A 20,149-nucleotide genomic window follows, 5' to 3' on the forward strand; every position below is an offset into this window, starting at 1 on the left:
AAATAATAAAGCACCAGGCATAGACTACATTCAAAAAGAACTTCTAGAAAAAGGAGAAAGCATAATAAATTACCTAAGGGAAATGTTCAACAAAATACTAAAGAAAGGAAATTTACCAACAGAATGGAGAACAGGCCAAATCATATCCATCCAAAAAAAAGGAGAAGTCAGATCCTGCACTAACTATAGACCTATCACCCTTCTAAGCCATTGCTATAAAATATTCATCAGGATTCTTCAAAACAGAGTTAAACATTCCTATGAAGAACAGATGGAAGAAGAGCAAATGGGATTTAGGAATAGCAGAAGCACAATAGATGCAATTTTCACATTAAACAGATTAGCAGATCTTATGAGAGACAAAAATAAAAAACTCTACTGCTGTTTTATCAACTTCAAACAAGCTTTTGACTCAATAAACAGAAGCAAACTCATTGAAATTCTAGAAAACAGAGGGTTCGACAAATACCTATTAAATTGTATCAAGAATTACTATTTAGAAACACAATTCTTAGTAAATAGCTTAAGGAAATTACAACGTACAATAGAAAATACATTAAAATAAATTTTAATACACTTCCAATATTTCAGCAACGTCATGTTGCCATTATCACAGAAACTTAAATACAAGACACATGCACACAAGCACAACAACACAGTAAATGAGTAACGAAGCAGGAAGCTATTCTTTCTCCTAAAAGTCCTGATGGTGCCCCCTAGCAGACAATGTGGTATTCTTGGCCAATTGGGCTGAAGGTCTTCTGATGTAGGTTTCTCAAATTTGGGGCAGTCTCATGCAACCCAAATTTGTTGAGGTTTGGATTGTTTCTTGGGGCTGAGGCTGATTCCATGAATAGCCTTTCGTATTTGAATTTACTATGGTGTATTATCGTGGCTTTCTTCCACCGTATTCTATGGCGGGTATCCAGCGCATGGTCTGCAAGACCAGATCTAACACGAGAGCATTCTACAATCCCACCAACTCATAAATCTCCACAGGCTCCTTAAGAAGGTCACTTCTTGGCCCGTAGAAGTCACTAACAAATTAAAACCGTTTAACTCCATACCCCCCCCCCCCCCCGTATATATGGACTTCCCAAAATACATAAAGAAAATGTGCCATTACATCCCATAGTGGATGGCATTGATTCCCCCCACGTACAAACTAGCTAAACGTTTGGCCAAAGCCCTCACACACAAAAAACTCAGCCCACTTCAAAGCCAGCATAGAAAACCTTACACTCAAACACACTGACGTAATGGTCAGTTTTGATGTCTCCTCCCTATTCACAAATGTCCCACTCAAAGAATCCTTAGAGCTAATCCAAGAATTTTCCTCCTGATATCACAGCCCTATTTCAGTTCACAATGAACTCAGGCTATTTCGTTTGGCAAGGAAAATTCTACAAACAAATAGAGGGGACAGCCATGGGTTCTCCACTCTCTCTCCACCCTTGGCCAACTTTTATATGGAGACTTTTGAAGAGAAAGCCTTAAACTCTGCCCCACAAAAACCAACCATATGGCTTTGCGATGTTGTTGATGTGTTTGGCTACATGGCTCCGATGCACTCCTCTCCTTCCTAACACACTTAAACAACCAACACCCCAGAATCAAGTTCACCCTCGAAGAAGAAAAAAACAACTGCCTTCCTTTCTTAGACACACTAGTCACCCGCCAGCCTGATGGAACCTTGGTTTTCTCAGTCTATAGAAAACCCACCCATACAGGCAGATACATTCACCAACAATCCCACACTGTACAACAGGACTAAACTTATCTGTTCAAATGACAATGCCCTAACCACAGAATTAAACCACATTCTCAACACTTTCTCAGACAATGGCTACCCCCCCCCAAAAATATTGAAACCAGTAAACCACAACCCCCCCCCCCTCACAACAAGGATTACTCTAAATCCATCACCATACCCTATATCCGAAGCACCTCGGAAAAAATTACAAAAATCCTAAAAAAACATGACTTAACATCTTGTTACAGACCTTATAAAAAATTAGCATCCCTTATTCGCTCCACTAAAGATCCCCCCCCCAGACCTACTTGGTGTATACCAAGTTCCTTGCAGTTGTAAGCTGTCATACTTTGATCAAACAGGCATGACAGCTAATATCAGAATTTCAGAACACAAGGACTACATCCGGTTTCACCAATACAGGCCACTCTGGTCTTGAAGACCATGTGCTGGATACCCACCATAGAATACGGTGGAAGAAAGCCACGATAATACACCATAGTAAATTCAAATATGAAAGGCTATTCATGGAATCAGCCTTAGCCCTAAGAAACAATCCAAACCTCAACAAATCTGGTTGCATGAGACTGCCCCAAAATTTGGGAAACCTACATCAGAAGACCTTTGGCCCAATCGGCCAAAAATACCAACATTGCCTGCTAGGGGGCACCATCAGGACTTTTGGGAGAAAGAATAGCTTCTACTTCGTTCCTCATTTACTGTTTTGTTGTGCTTGTGTTTAAGTTCCTGTGATAATGGCAATGTGACGTTGCCGAAATATTGGAAGTGTATTAAAATTTATTTTAATGTATATATTCTATTGTATGTGGTAATTTCCTTAAGCTATTTAGTAAGAATGTATAACTAACGTCTAAGCCTTTCCATGAGAATTAGAAACACAAGCAATAGTGAATTACAAAAACATAGAAACAGATCAAATAGCAATTAAAAAGGGAGTTATGCAAGGCTGTCCATTGTCACCATATTTATTCAAGCTATACCTAAAAGAAGTAGTAGACGAAGGACTACAGATGTGTGAAGACATAACTGTAAATGGAAGAAATATAACACATTTAAAGTATGCTGATGACATAGTTATCACTACAGACAGCCAAGAAAAAATTTAAAATATCATGACCAAGCTGCATCAAACAAGTAACAAATATGATATGAAAATTAATTTTAATAAAACAAAACTAATGGTAATAGGAAGAAAAAGGGAAGCAATCCAAATGAAAATAGGAAACAATGGAACAATAAAAGATTAAGCAAAGAACTCAAATTAAAGGTATATAAAACAATGATAATTCCCACAGTACTCTATGGCTCGGAATGCTGGATCTTAAAAAAAAGAAAGAAACGGATAAACTGAATGCTTTTGAAATGAAATGTCTAAGAAAAATCAATAAAACAAACTGGACAGAAAGAAAAACAAATGAAAAAAGTCAGAGAAGAACTTAACTTTAAAGAAACAATAATTACTGCACAAAAAAAGAGCCAAGCTGGTTTGGACATGTTTCAAGAATGAACCTAGAAAGACTACCATACATATTATTAAATGGTAGAATTGAAGGACAGCCCAGCAGAGGAAGACCATGAAAGAAATAGATTGACAACATTAAAGAAGCACCCACTTAAAGTCCATAATAGAAATTCATAAAAAAACAGCAGACAGAAAGAAATGTCAAAAATTCGTCTTTGAGGAACTCAACCCACCATGAGTGGAAGAGAAGAAGAAGAAATTAAACCATCAAGCCTTTTAAATAAATCTTCTACAGTGTTGACTTAAGTGGAACTACCAAAACAAAGAAAACAAAAACAGGTGAAATTCCTTTAAATAGCAAATACAAAATGTTAAACTCAGGCAATAATGATTAGAGATAGGAAGGAGTTGCTACTGCATTCAACATCGAGTAAGACAATGTGAGCCAATGTCAAAATGGGAAACTGAACGCACAGAGACTTATTTGTGCATAAGATCACACAAAGAGTTCACCAAGGAAGAAGTGAAAGAATTTTTTTAAGGCAATACAGAAGGCAGAAAGAAGAAAGAAAAAGGAAAAGTTAGTTCTCATTGGAAATTGCAACTGTAGAGTATAAAATGATTACCAGACATGTAAAAATATTTTTGGAAAATTAGGAGAAAAGATCAAAGCTAATAACAAAAGTAAGTACTGGCTGCATTTCTGTTCAGGAATGGAGTAGTCACTATTAACATCATGTTCCTGCATAAAGATGTCCATAAATTCACATGAAGAGAAGAATACAATACAAAAGTAGAGTCTCACTGACTATGTTATTGTTGAAAACAATATCTTCATGCTGGTTCAAGACACAAGAATACATACAGGATCTAAAATAGGAAGTGATCATCATTATTTCTGAGCAGGATAAAATTCAATGCATTATTATTATTACAATAGCCTCCATGGAGTTAACTGACTCATCATGGGAAGCCCACTACAGCAACATGTCTATCACAATGAGTTTGAAAATTATTTACACTCCCTGCATTCACAATGTACTCCAGCAATGCATTCCACTCTCCATGCAAAAAATCTATTTCTCACACTCCACTCTTCTTCACCACATCTTTATACAACTTCCAGGGATGCCCTCTTGTTCTTCCCATCTTAATGTCCACTCTTTTTATAAATCCTTCTGTATTAATCTGGTAGAATCCCTTAACCAACTCGAAAGTCTCTCTCCTCTATCATATCTCCTCTTTTCCTTCTGTCTGCCAAACTCTGTAATTCATTTGCATTTCCTCAATTGCTCTGCATCAGTGGCGCACTCAGGATTTAATCTTGGGGGGGGGAGAGAGTTAAGTACAGGTAACCCTCTTATAACACGGATGTTATACGAGGGTTATATAATGGCCGCGTTATATAAATTGCATTACACGAGACTTAGATCACATAGAAAAAGTAGGGTTAGGTTCCAAAATCGTTTTTTTTTTAAGTTATATAAACAATAATGACATATCCAATAAAAAAATATTTTTATTTAATTCAGATAATTCATGTAAGTTAAGAAAACATAAACTATGAGACAAATACGTAGTATAAAATTATAAAAATTACAAATTGTACATAAATTTCATTGCACATAATGCATAAATGTTTTAGACACAATAAAATAAAGCGCATAATTTAATCGTCATGACTCTCTTCAGAAATAACATTTTGTACATGTTCTTTAAGTGGCCGGAGGTCGTCACCACTTGAAATCTCTTGGATATCATTTGTATAATTCTCATATTCTCATATGTATGTAACTCACCAGAAAATAAATTGCTCAGCTTGAGATTAACACATTTATCATTTTAAATGCACTTTCCTGGCAGAAAAAGATGACAATTTTCAACAATAAACACTTTATACAGTAAACCCTAGATGGTGAACCTATGGCACCTGTGCAAGAGGTGGCATGTCTGAGAATTTTGCTGGCATGTCAACGATTTACAGGTGATATCCTTTTATACTCTTATAAATTATTCAAGTTTTTTTTTTTAATTGTTACAATACGTACAAGCTGAATTTTGTTTTACACAAGACAGCAGCTATAAAGATGTGCATATGACTGGTGCAGTATTAACAAAAGATCGCATGACCCAAAGACAAAAGCAACCAACAAGTGTTGAGTTGAAATGCTAATTCTCTTCAATCGAATTCCATAACATCTGAAACTGTCATAACAACATTCACTATTAGTTTTAACACATTCACAACAGGGTGTCATCATTTATCGTTCCGATGGAACTTCTCATTACTTCTCATTCTCATTACATTGACTGGCTCAACTCACACAAACGTTTCAAACCTTGGTTGAATTTTATGGCTTCTTGTTTGCGTTTGGGGTGACAGGTGAACTCACACATTCGTTATATGGCATGTTTCAATTCTTGGTAGTCTTTTATTTTAAGTTAGCCTTTGTGATCTGTCATAATGACATCGAGAATTTCAAATGCAATAAAACAAACACTTATTTCATAATTGAAAAATTGGACAATAGTTTTTAGTTAGATACTGTGTTTCAGTGCAACATAAGGTTTTGCTTAAGTATACAGCATAGTTTCTGTGAGAGGGGAGGTGATTTATTACTTAGCGCCATTTTTATTCCATTGTCTCTAATTGCACTATTTGTTGAGAATGATACAGACTGCAAAAGCCTCTGTACAGTACCTTATTCAGTGATGCAATAAAACTAAATTCGATACTTATAACTTCTTGCACAATAAGGGCAGACACAAATTTAACAAAGATAAAATTTGATTTTTAAGTCCTGCGGTGAAAAATATGAAAAAAAAAATAAATAAAGGGTTACTAGAAATTGTAGACCGCGTTGAACAAGGGATGCTACAATTTGTAGACCGCGTTATATCAAAACCACATTGTATAAGTACCGTGTTATACAAGGATTACCTGTATACGATTTGAGAATACACACTACGAATTATGATTGAGCATCTGCAGTGATCGCCAATACATGATACCCATGATCTCCTTTGTCCCAGCTCGGGCAAATGAAGTAGTGCTCGGTCCGACGGAGCAATACTTCGTTCGCCTCACGTTCAACAGTGGCCGTGATTGCTGAGAGCTATAGGGTATTCCCACCTTATGTGGCGGCTAATTCATAAGTAGTATAGAAATAGAAGACACGACACAATATAAATAAAAAAAAATCATTTTAATTAGGAAAAGATTTTTGGAAAATTTTCTAGTGTTTTTTTCCTTTTTCTTTTTTGGGAGGACAGGGTCCCTTGGCCCCCCCTTCCTGGGTGCACCACTGCTCTGCATAATCAACAATCCAGAAAGGAAGTTTTAAAAAGAATCAAAGTAGAACAGCTTTCAGAAATAACAATAACACTGAGGGGGGGGGTAGAAATGAGAGGATCTGAAGAAAATAATCAAACTGTAATGACTTAATAGCAAACAAATTCTGAAGAAAACACTGATTCAGTCAGGGAAGCATGTAATAACTGTCTGCAAAGATAAAAAAATCAGAACTCCATTATGGTTAACAAAAGTTAAAGAGGCAGTTGTGGAAGAGAAGAAAAAGAAAGAAGTATATTGAATCTCAGCATATGCCCTGAGAGATTATAGAGAAACATGTAAAACTGTGAAGCAATATGTAAAAATAACTAAACAGAAGTAAAGTTTCATGTACTGATGATGACCAGTTTCTTGTTAAAATATTTGCAGTAATAAAATTACTATATTCTTGTGAATAGGTGGTAAAATGTTCAGGAGGCTATTGAAAAAGCTTAAAAATGGAGGAAAGAATACTGTAAAAGGAATCAGAAATGATCAAGGTGGCATGAAAATTGAAGACATTCTAGATGTCTGGAGTAACTACTACATTAAAATTCTATTAAATGAAGAAAGCAGTGACTGAACAGTAGTGGAAAATGATCAAGTGAAGTGCAATTGGGAGTATATATCAATACTTGAGACAGAAAAGCCCATTAAAAATTTCAAATATAAAAGGCAGCTGGGCCAAATGATAACAAAACAGAAATGCACAAATATGGAAGTATAAACATTCAGTTGCTAAACTGCATAATCTAGAAGTCCTAGTCAGAAGGTCTGAATGGAGAAATCTCTCATAGTACCCACTTTAAAAAAAAAAGGAAATAAAAATGAATGTGAATATTACAGAGGAATTTCCTTACTGAGTGTTCCAAGTAAGATTAATGTATGCATACTTCGAAAGAGGCTAAGAAAAATTGTGGAAAGGGAAACTTAAAGAAGAACAAGTTAGGTTTAGGACAAATAGAAGTTATCAGGATCAGATTTTTACTTGGACTGAAGTGGTTCAGGAAGATGGTTTGATGTTAAATCATGTATGATACAAATTGTACATTATTTCCAATCATGTATGTGGGTCACATTATGAAGGAAAGCAGCATTAGTCATGAAATCAAAATTGGAGATATATTGAACTCAGCTTTTTACCTTATGAAGATAATATTATAATCTTAAAAAAAATCCAATACAAATCTGCAGGATTCCATATCAAAGTGAATAACTGTTGTAATAAATCTGGTATGAAAATCAGCAATAAAAAGACAATGAAAACAGGCAGTAACAACAAAAACATCAACTGCATCTTGAATGGAGAACCTACAGAGCATGCAAACCATTTCAGCTATTTAGGCACAATTTTTAGTGAAAGATGGATAAAATTAAATATGGAATTAGATGACAAAATTAGCAAAGACAGCACAGTATGGAGGCTACTGAATAAATTTATATGGAATAAGAGAGAGAGAGAGAAATTAGTTAAAACACTAAAGTAGCTGTATACAAGATAGCGTTCAAACCAATTTTAAGTTATGGATCTGAAAATTGAGTCAGAAATAAAATACTTGATCAAACACTAAAGAACACAACTATGAGAGTTCTGAGAAAAATTAGGGATAAGTGAACAGATGACATTGATGGCAGAATTATATTAAAAATGGGAATATTATTAGGAAGGGACTTAACATTGTTAACATTTAAGAATGTGTAAGATGGTATGGTTATTTAAACAGAATGGTAGAGGAAAAGTGGTATGGTCACTTAAACAGAGTTGGAAAGTTAAACAGATTAAAAATTGACAAAGGAAATCAGTAATGAGGAAAAGTGGTATAGTCACTCAAAACAGAATGGGAGAGGAAAGGCTAGCATATAGAAGTGTTTATCGCTAGGATGGCAGGAAAAATCTCTCTGTATCAATCCACCTAGATCTTGATCTTCCTTTGGAAAGATCAAGATCTAGGTGGATTGATACAGAGAGAAGTGCCTTTGAAGACCAAAACATAAGATTTGAGAATATACTGTAATCCTCACAGATAACAGATTAATTTGAAGGCAAATTGTCAATAAGAAATCAGTAATGATATCAACTTTTCATGTGGTACTATAATAAAATCCTATACCCCACCCCCCCACACCCAAAGGTACATATCAGGAAAAGATTATTTTTGTTTCTTCCGGTTGGAAAAGGAAGTTAAAAAAAATAACAGGTATACCAGCAGTTCAATTAATCTAACATAATTAGAACTGCTCTTCTGGAGCAGTTCTGTTTTCAGAATAGCCCAAACAAATGATCATTTGATCTTCCTGTATACTAAGAAAATTATTATGACTTCTCTTGGTTTAGAAAACTATTCATTTCAATATAAAGGCCCTCTCGACAGTATTTTAGGGAATACTTGAGTGGACCAAAACTGCTGTTTTGCACATAGCTATCTTAAAATTTGACTATGACAGCAATCCTATGTCATTGCTAGTTCAGATCTTCTGTAAACAAACTCCTTTTCATAATAAATAAGTGATTTTCACCAAAGCATACGAACAAATTTTAAAGTAAATTTTGTCTAATTCTTCAACTTAACAACTTTTGAAATAAATTAGTCTAAAAGAATTTTGTCAAAAATTAAAGTATTATCCAGGAACAATATTCCTTCAATATTTCTGGCAAAATCATTATCATCGTCACATTCCAGGTAATGTATGCATAGTAAAATACACTTTGTGTATTTACTATACATACAGACATTATTAACAAAAATATAAATTATCCCTAGCTTTTACCATTTTAACAAAAAATCACATTCTTAAAAATTAACTTTCTTTCATCCTAAACTGTTTTGGCACCATGGATTAAATACAATCAGTAAAGAAATACAATCGACCTCCTATTAAAGAAATATTTCTTTAACAGAACACTGACTGTATTCAGATAGCATGTTAAACATCCCTGTAAAAATTTCCATATCTATTTGCATTGTATCAGAAAAACTCAAGCTTCATGCAGATTTAATGGCTATTAACAACTCATTATTAGGTTTAATGGAATGAATACAGCACAGAGAAACAATTAAACACACGTTTAATACATTCTACATTTCATCTCTGTCAGAAAAAGAGAGACATCATCAAGGATATAACTTTAAAACTGTAAATGCACATACAATAAACCAAAACAATAAGTGGAAAGAAAAGTTAGACTAATAGCCTAAAGTCCTATGAAGGGCATCATCCCTACGGGTGCTGTTGGCTAGCCTTAGCAGTTGAGTGGGAGGCCTAAGAATGAGTTTCTCAAACCTCGGAAAGTTTAACACAGTCGTATTTATTAAAATTAGATTGTTTTTTCAAATTTGTTGCTGATTCCAAAAAAAGTAGAAAAGTCTTTCAAGTTTATATTTGTTGTAGTGAAGCACGGTATTTTTTTCTTCCCCTTTGATTCTTTACAAGGTAGTCAAGGCAGATTTCTTAGTTTGACCATAATAAGATAATTTACAAAAACAAGGAGCATTGTAAACACCTGGAGAAAAGAGGGGAGGAAGAAGATCCTTAGGCAGGCAGATACGGGAAGTCAGTTTCATATGAGGTTAAAAGCAGTAGAGAGATTATATTTCTTTAGAATTCTGGGTAGTTTTTCTGAGGTGCCCCAGATATAGGGAATACTAATAGCATTAACTGTAGTCTGTATGTTGAGAGGAATATGAGGGATAATTTGTGATATTATATGTGTGTATCAAATAAGTTGCTGAGATGGAGCAAATAACATGTGATCATATAAACTGTAGACATGCATATTTGCATTTGTGATAGGCCATAATTAGGGCCAGCCTTGTTTGCCAAGTGGTTAGCATATCCACAAGGCTGCAAATTCGAATCCTGCTACGGATATGACTGTCTGTGAAAGTGGTAGATGGGATTCGTGTAGTTGTGATTCATTGTAGTTGGTGGAGGTGGAGAGTTATGGAGTGAGTGCCCTCCCTCGACAAATCTTTGGACTCCCTGGAGGTGTCGCATAATAATAATAATAATTTTAAAAAATACTTATCAGGAGAGAGAGAAAGAGATTTGTTAGTGAAATATATATAATCGAACAATAATAAACCACAGCTGTATACATTAGTAGCTTGGTAAATAACTATAGGGAGGGGATTACCAATGAACTAATAACCTCAATCGAGCAACTGATCTAGGCATGGCAGGAATACATGTGGGTTGGTGAAGCAGCAAATCATATTGTACAGGTTGATGTGCTTGTTTTGTATATTTATTTCTATGATTTTGTATATTTATTTTTATGATTCTACCATCTCCAAAAGACAAACTCTCACCAATAATGCCCTTGCATATACCATGTTTGTGCAACTTGACTTACCTAGTCAATAAACATATTTCTGAGCATCAAGACTGCATCTGGCTTATCAACCTCACAAATCTGGCCTATCACAACATGGAATTGAAAACACCAGTCACAGGATACAATGGGAAAACACCAAAACTGTTACACACATATTGATGTATGAATATGAAAGTTTATTCAAAGAAAATACTGAAGCTCTACTTTATCGACCTAATCTCAATCATAATGACTGCCTTACCATTCCTAAAGTGTGGGAAATTGCTATACTCAGCTATTAAATAAATTTATATTCTCAAGTTTAATTTTTAAATTCAAATGATCTAATTCAGTTTTATTTCCAGCATAATATTTTTTAACAAATGAACATGCAACTGTATGTATAAAGGGATTCTAATATAACGAATGCATTCTACTGTTTCTTTTCTTCAAATTCCTTACTATTGTTCTCTGCTCACACTTATGATTTCTTATGATATGTAAGAAGAAATATCTGTACAATAAATTAATTTTTACTGTAGTACATGCATGATTCTATAACTAAGGATGCTACCCACGTCTCATTATACAAGAAAGTATTGAAAAAAAAAAAAAAAAAAACACTGAATCATCCTCTCTCTCTTATATGTAATTAACACAAGATTTTATTTTAAAAAATCAAAAACAATTCTCACCAACCTTTAGTCAGTTTTTAACTCTGCTTTCCTCTTTACCACTGTCTCCATCAACAAAACTTTATACTCCAAGCTAAATTCCCATCAGGCACTGTCAGCTGTATTTTGCCACCTTCTTCATTTAAGGTTTTTTTTTTTTTTGACTTCCATATGTCAAAAATTCAAATCAATTCATACTCCCATAACTCCTTCAGAAGCTTCAATGATCAACAATCTTATGAACTTAAGGCTTTGGTGGTTATCTTATCTGCAGGTTTTTTTTTTTTTTTTAACTATAACATAATGTATGTCATCAAATTTTTGATATGTACCTTCAAAGGGAGTACAGGACAGTATGATAGTACCACATAACTTTACATTATTACTAGCTTCCTACTGACAGATTTTCTCCAAATTGGTGTTATCTGACAGGATTCAAATAGTGTTAGATTTTATATTTTGGTATTCTAGGGCGCTTCTGTGTTTTGTGACTATAAAACCTGAGATGAGCTCAGCTCACAAATTCCTGGATGCTGACAATGACAAGTTTCTTCCTTATATCTTCATTTTTAAAATTATTATGCCATTGATGTCATGTGTTTACCATCTTAATTTTTCTCAGAACTCTCATATCTGTGGTCTCCAGTCTTTGATCAACTGTGTTTACTTCTAGCCAGTTCTCAGATGCATAAATTGAAACTGGTTCAAACACTGTCTTGCATATTGCTATTTTAGTGTTCTCATCAATTTCTCTCTTATTGCATACATATTTATTCAGTTGACTCCTAATGACTCCAGCTTTGTTTATTCTATAATTAATTTCTATGTTTAATTTGCTATCTAAATCAAACACTGTGTCTAAATAGCTGAAATGTTTTACTTGTTCTATATTTTCTCCATTCTGAATCCAAGCGTAAGCAAACAAGTTTGCGCCTGAACTATTTTCAGGACTGGGGCAACTTGTATAAAGAAGCTAATGACTTCTGTTTGCTTACATTTGGATAAAGGATTAAACCAAGTATATAATATCTTGGTATCTTGAATTTATAGTATAACCAAGTGGAAAAACTTCCAGCAACTTTCTCTAATCCAGAGTATTTTAATAATAAGGTGTGACACCTTTTGGCTACTTCTATATGAAAATATGACTTCTGCATCATTTGAACCTTGGTATCACCTCTGGGTCTGGTTTTCACTGAAGAGACCACAATAAAGGTCAAAACCGGGTGATGACTTGATTCCAGGGAAGCAGAGTTTCTGCATGGGATAATGGATGGCAATGCTGTAGCCAATGAAGTTTTAACTGAGGCTCGGCTGTTCCTGTTACCCCCTCAGATGACATATAAGCGGCTCTGCTCAGTGGTAAGGTAGGCCCGCCACTGAGTTGAGCCAATGCTGAGAATTCTTCTTGGTGACTGGGTGAGCCTGTTGCTGAGTGGAACAATGCTGAGTTAAAAGATCCTTTGGGTCACTCATTGTTGGGGGATCACAAGTTTTTGGAGAGGTAACCCCACACATAATACAGGGAAACCAGTCTGGGTAGTGACCCCTCCCATAATGCATAGCATTATACATGCCCGCAAGAAGATGTGCTTGGCATTATGGGATACTAAGGCAAGTGATGTGAAGTCAATAGCTTCTTTATACAAGTTGCCAAAAATAGTTCAGGTACAAACTTGTTTGCTTACACTTGGATAAAGGATTAAACCAAGTATATAATATCTTGGTATCTTTAATTTAAATGATCATTTCCTAATTTGAAAACATTGCTATCCACAATCAATAAAAACAATGAAACTTTTTTTTCTTGCATTCTCTTTCCATGTATAAATCTGCTCCTACTAGTTTCTTCTTCTTCTTCAAGTATCATCTCCTAGAAGGTGGTTGGCAACCATGTCGCAGAACCTTTTTCTTTCTTTTGCTGCTCTGGAACATTTTTGGTAATTCAAGTCAGTCCAGTTCTTAATGTCTTCGAACCACATTCTCCTGGGTCTACCTCTCCCTCTTTTTCCATCCAATTTCCCTTCTAATATTAATTTCTGAATGCCATCTTGTCTGGTTAGATGTCCAAAATATTTACGTTTTCATTCTTGAATTATTTTCATTAATGTTCTTTTCATTTTTGCTTTCTTTAAAACATCTTCGTTTTTCATTTTCTCTGTCCATGGTATTTTCAACATTCTTCTGATGGTCCATATTTCTAAAGCTTCTAATTTTTTCTCTGCTTCTTTATTTAGAGTCCAAGTTTCACTGTTGTAGAGAAGGCTTGACCAGATATAGCATTTTATTAATCTTTTTCTTGTGTCTATATTAATGTCTCTGGATGTTAGAACAGTTTTCATATCAGCAAAGGCTTTTCTTGCTATCTCTATTCTTCTTTTTATTTCTTTAAGGGAATTTCCTCTGTCTGTAAACATTTGTCCCAAATATATAAAAGACTGAACCTGTTCAATTTTCTTTTTGTTAACAGTTATGTTCAGTTTCTTATTTATTGGTTCTTTTGATATAATCATACACTTTGTTTTCTTTAGGTTAATAATTAGTCCCATGTCTCAGCTTCTGTTGTAAATTTCTGTGATTAAGTTTTGAAGATCATCTTCAGATTCAGCTATAAGAACTGTGTTGTCTGCATACCTGAAGTTGTTGAAGTTCCTACCTCTGACTTTTACACCCTTCAGTCCTGAAATATTTTTAAAAACTTGCTCACTATATATATTGCACAGTAAGGGTGATAAGACACATCCTTGCCTTACTCCTTTTTTGATTTCAAAGTTGCCAGAATATGTATTTTTATATCTTACTGAGGCCATTTGATTCCAGTATATATTTGTAATTATACGTAGATCTTTTCCTTTTAACCCATTATTCTGTAGGATATGTATTAATTTCTTGTGATCTATTGAATCAAATGCTTTGGTAATCAATAAAACAAAGATATATGCTTTTCTGGTTGTCAAGACTTCTTTCACATAATGTTTTCAAATTGAAGATTCCTTCTCTTGTACCTTTGTCTTTTTGAAAACCTGATTGAGTGTCTTCTATTTCTACTGACAAAGTGCCTTTTATTCTTTCTAGGATTATTCTCAGTAGTAATTTTGTAACATGGCTTGTTAAACTTATTAGTCTATATTCTGTACATTCAAAAGTTCTTGGAATTTTGGGAATAGTGACAAAGATGGATTTCCTTAGATCATCAGGGATGTATCCTGAATCATAGATGTTATTAAAAATAACCTTTAGGTCATTAAATGTGTTTTCATTTACTTTCTTTAACAATTCAATAGGGATCTGATCAGGGCCTGGTGTTTTACCTGTTTTCATTTGGCTTAGAGCATATTCTATTTCTTCACATGTAATTGGTTCACCATTTATATTTTGATTGTCTGTGCGATCAGAGTCAAACAGTTCTTTCCCATATTCTTTCCATCTTTTTATGATATCTTGTGTCTCTAGTAGCATTTTTCCATTTTGATCTTTTATACAAGGATTATGGTTGAAATTTTTCTTTTTATTTGTCAGGGCTTGGATTGATTTATGCATTTCTTTACTATTGTGTTTCTTGTCCAATTCCTCTATTTCTTTACATTTTTCATTTAGCCACTTGTCTTTAGCCTTCCTGCATTCATTTTTTATAATTTTACTGAGTATTCTATACTGTTGTGTACTTTTCTTTTTTCGTCTTTCATTCATAAGTTCTAGTATTAATTCTGTCATCCAGGGTTTTTTCTTATTGTATTTAATTTTTGGGATAACCACGTTAGTTGTCTTATATATTGCACTTCTAAAATTTGACCACCTGATTTCAATTTCCTCTCTGTTACAAAGTATATTGTCTTCTGTTTTATATCCTACATGATCTAATTTCCTCCTGATTTCTGAATTAAACACCATTATGTTGTCAGGTATATTCAGAACTGTGAAGTCAAGTCTTTCAGTATGATTGTTTTTAGAAATGTTTTTTAGTTTAATTTTTAAAGTGGACACAACAGGGTTATGGTCTGAACCTATATCAGCACCTGGGTATGTTTTCATGTTGGTTATATTATTTTTGTATCTATTATTTATCATTATGAAATCTATTTGGTTTCTTATAGAGTTATCTGGGTTTGTCCAAGTATACAGTCTGCGCTTTGGATGTTGAAAGAAAGTATTCATTATGCACAAGTTGTTTTGAATGCAGAATTGTATCAATCTCTCACCTCTTTCATTTCTGTCGCCTAGTCCAAATTTTCCAACAACTGGATTTTCTTCCCCTTCTCCAACCTTTGCATTCAAGTCACCCATCACTATGAGTATCTCATTTGATTTTACATATTCTATAAATTTTTGTAAGTTATTATAAAAATCTTCTATTTCTTCATCATTGTGATTCATCGTAGGGGCATAAAACCCTACATAAAATCTACTAGTTTTAATGGTACTATAATCAACTTATTCAGAAATCTAATTATACTTGGGTATTACAATATGAGTAACTTTATTACACACATGAAGTATACAAATAAACTTAGAAATTGCCCATTACAATTCTGTGGTTCAATCAATTACACTTATTAATATGCATATGATAAGATATATCAATTGCCATCTTAGTAGTAGTAGTATAGGTGCCTCCATGAAGTCAGGACTCATTATGAGAGGCACCATTTAATAATAATATGCAGAACACTTCACACCAAATAAAACAAAATTCAGATCATCCACCAGACACGTCTTTAACTATATCAAGTATTCTAATGATCCCATCCTCCTTTAGAACAACATCCTGGTGTATATAAAATCAGACATACCTGCAATGTTCCAAAAGCTGGAAAATCACAACATAAAAATCCAATAAAAAGAGCATATGAATATTAAATTCATCCAATATAAAAAAATCAGGTCTAGATAACTTATATTTTACAAACTCACCACTATTCAGAGACATAATCAGCATTCCAAGCAAAAATTATTAAGAGATCAAGGATCTGGCAACACATTTCTGCCATAATTCTCTTCATCCCCTACTTGAAGCACATAGCTTAATAACAGATTAAATTCTGCTTTCCCTTTAAAAAGTAGAGTCCAAGTGAAGTCTATAGTCATTTTCCCATTCACTCCATTACAAAGGTGGTATATATTGCTCCCAGGCATCCTTTTTTTCCACAAAAATAGCTATTCCTTCAACCACAAGGTTTTCAGATGACTGTGATTAGATTAGAAGGAGTGGCCTAAACTACAAAGGTTTAAGAGTATTCTCTTCTAGGTACCTGGACAATTCTTCATGCATAATGAAGTTATGCTTTCCATTGTTCTTTCCTAAGTAGACTGCTGGTTCAGCATTTATGTGGGAAAGGGAAAATGGAAAGTTACATTATCAGCTGTGTGATAGTGATGGAAGAACAAGAGGTCATCTCTGGAAATTAAAGAAGAGTGTGGTTAACAAAGGTGTCAGAACAAGGTTTTTTGCCTGGAGGGTGGTGAATGAGTGGAATTCATTGCCTGACTTTGTTGTGAGCTCTTCATCTGTAAATGAATTCAAGAAGAGATATGACAGATATTGTTTTGCTAGTTTGGGTCTCCCGCGATGAGTCTACTGACTCCATGGAGATACCCGTAATAATAATAAAAAATACTGTATGGCATAAAACATTTAAATTTATAAAGTATTTCATATACTTACTTCTACTTTTATAACAGCTACTGCTTCAACTTGATCACTAAAATATCCTGGATAGCAATCATACTCTTCATGACATTTATCCAAAGCTCTCTCAATAGTGCATAAAATATTATTCTCCTTGTCTGGGATTATCAAATCCATGCCTGTAATTAAAATAATCTATTTCAGACTTATTACAAATGAAATTTATAGTAATTTTATCTGTAATTAATCTTTAAATTTCTAAAAATTTTGTAGAATTATACAACCAAAATTATTTGAGTATTTTAAAACTACTACAACATACACACACAAACACACAAAGAGGGGAGGGAGGAAGGGAGGTAAAAAGAGAGAGAGAGAGCTTTATCATTTATATATACACTATATTTGGAATGTGAAGGGGTGGTAAAGTGCAATATACAGCCTTTCCCAATCAAATGCCAATTTCACCTTCACATGGTGAAATTGGCATTTCACCCTGTTCTTTCACTCCACTCTGTTCTAAACATACAAATGAAGCACTGACAACTGAGTACCGGGCAGTATAACCCTAACTGAGTAAATGCTATTAGAACAGCCTGTCCAAAGGCATTAGGTAGCAACACCACCCTAGACTTATCCAGTGACAGATTGGTAACCTGTCCTGGGGAAATTTGATATACTTTTAAGTTTCAGTCAAAGAAAGGTTGGATATAATATCAGGGGGAAAGACTATGATTCAGGATAAGGTAGATGAAATTGGAAGAAGGAATATATAATGAAAATTGCAACATGGAATGTAAGAGGCATTAAACACAAAGAAGAGAAAATTCATGAACAACTAAACCAAGCCATCAATAAAAAAAGATATGTGTAATAACAGAACCAAAGAAAAAGCAAAAAGATATCAATGAAACAAATAACTATTTATAAATCTACAGTAGAGTTAAAAAAAATGTAAAGGAGGGTATAGAGGATTATGAAACATAAATCTATGAAGAACAATATTGTATATTATAACTAATGGAATGAAAGACTGATAAGAACTGGACTTAAAACATTAAGAGGTCACATAACAATAATCAATGCATATGCACCAGAAGATGGAAAATAGATTGGAAATAGAATGTCATATTATTCTTCTGTTAAGCATCATTTCAGTTTATGCTGTCTTCATTATAAATTCTAGGAGAAACATATTGGTGAGGTTACTATAAGAAATTTTCAAATTTTTTTTCTTTTTATTGCAGATATGTCAATGTTACCTATGCAGCAGTTCAGACAGGTTAGCCAGAGTCATAACGTTTCAAAATAATGAGAAAAAGAAGGACCAGCATATAAGAATTGATTAAAAAAAAAAAATAATAAAATAAATATATATATATATATATATATATATAATTTTGAACTTACAAGAGCAGGAGAGTAAAGAGAATTTAATCTATTTATACAAGACAAGGAATAACTACACTATTTTGTCAGATTTGGTCTCGAAAGTCTGCATAGTACAGTGAGAGTCTATGCATAAGCACTTGGAGTGCATTTGAAGAAAGAGAAGAATTGTATGCGAGAGACCGCTTACATTTGAATGAGGAAGGATGTAGGCATCTGGAGCGATTCCTGTTCTGAATGAGTCAGTGTGTCCCAAGGAGGATGATAGCAGGGGTGGCCTCTTGTGGGAATGGATATTTGGGAGAAGGGAAACAACATCAGGTAACACTGAGCCCAGTGGAGTCTAGAAGGAATAATGCTGGGTATAGAAACAATGGCATTTATATGCTTTATACTAATGCCAGGAGTATCCGGAATAAGGGAGAGGAATTGGTGGCTCAGATAGCATCAGCCTGGCCAAAAGTTATTGGGATCACTGAGACGTGGTTGACAGAAGGGGATATAATAACAGGAATAGAAGTCGCTGGGTACAACATTTTTCGTCAGGATAGGAGGGGAAAGCATTGTGGTGGGGTACTGCTTATGATAAGTGATGACCTATGTCCTCTAAGAGTGGACATAGGTCATCTTAGGATGGAGGCTTTGGAAGGAAGTGAGACAAATGATTTTGAGAGCATATGGTGTGAGGTAGAGGTAGGCAAGACAGGATATTTAGTGGGTGTTGCTACAGACCCAGGAGCACAGAGGATGGGGACCAGGAGATGTTTAGACAGCTAAGTTTAGCAAGTGCAAGAAGAATGATTGTTATGGGAGATTTTAACTACAGTAATATAAATTGGAGAGAGGAAGATGCATGTAGCAATAGGGGAATGGAATTTCTAGAATTCTTGAGGGACAAATGTCTGAGGTAACAAGAGGTTCAAGAGTTTTGGATTTGGTTATAGCATCAGAAGAGTTGATAATAACTGAGATGACATCTCTCCCACCAGTTGGAGAGAGTGACCATATGGTTTTGACTTGGAAAATGAATAGACATGCAGGAGTATCAAAGAGAAGGGAACTTATGTGGAATTATAAAGCAGGTGATTATAATAGTCTTAGACGTCAACTTCGGGAAGTTTCATGGAGGGAGGAATTGGAAGGCTGGGATATCATTAGTGCATGGGAAATTGTGAAAAAATATTTGTTAGCAGCAACGGTAAGTTGTATACCACGAGTCAAGAAGAGAACACAATTTGGAGTAAAGTGGATGACAAACAACATTAAACAGGAATTGCATGCGAAAAAGAGGCTATGGAAGAGATATAAGGAGACAGGTGAAGAGAAGATGCATGAAGAATATAAGACACAGGCCAGAAGAGTGACTAGTGTGATAAGGAAAGCGAAACTGGAATATGAGAGGAGATTGGCCCTAAGATCCAAAGAAAATCGTAGGGAATTTTTCAGCTATGTGGCCAGTAGGAAGAGAAATGACTGTGGAAGAATGATATTGTGGGATAAAAATGGGAATAGAGTGACTGATGCAGAGGACATAATGGAATTGTTCAATGAACACTTTATTGGAGTATTTCATCCTAG

General features: G+C 34.4%; 1 long non-coding RNA gene across 4 annotated transcripts in view; it reads right to left on the minus strand.

The window, feature by feature from the left end:
• LOC150103025 (uncharacterized) overlaps window positions 1-20,149 on the minus strand; it is a 142,016-nt gene that overhangs the window by 105,889 nt on the left and 15,978 nt on the right. For all 4 annotated transcript variants that reach the window (XR_016548845.1, XR_016548844.1, XR_016548843.1 and 1 more), the window contains exon 2: window positions 17,219-17,361. This is a non-coding gene — a long non-coding RNA (uncharacterized LOC150103025). The remainder of the gene's footprint in view (window positions 1-17,218; window positions 17,362-20,149) is intronic.

This window comes from Typopeltis vanoorti, chromosome 9, assembly GCF_054136105.1.
Source record: "Typopeltis vanoorti isolate ZY-2024b chromosome 9, IOZ_Tvanoo_1.0, whole genome shotgun sequence".
Classification (NCBI taxonomy): domain Eukaryota; kingdom Metazoa; phylum Arthropoda; class Arachnida; order Uropygi; family Thelyphonidae; genus Typopeltis; species Typopeltis vanoorti.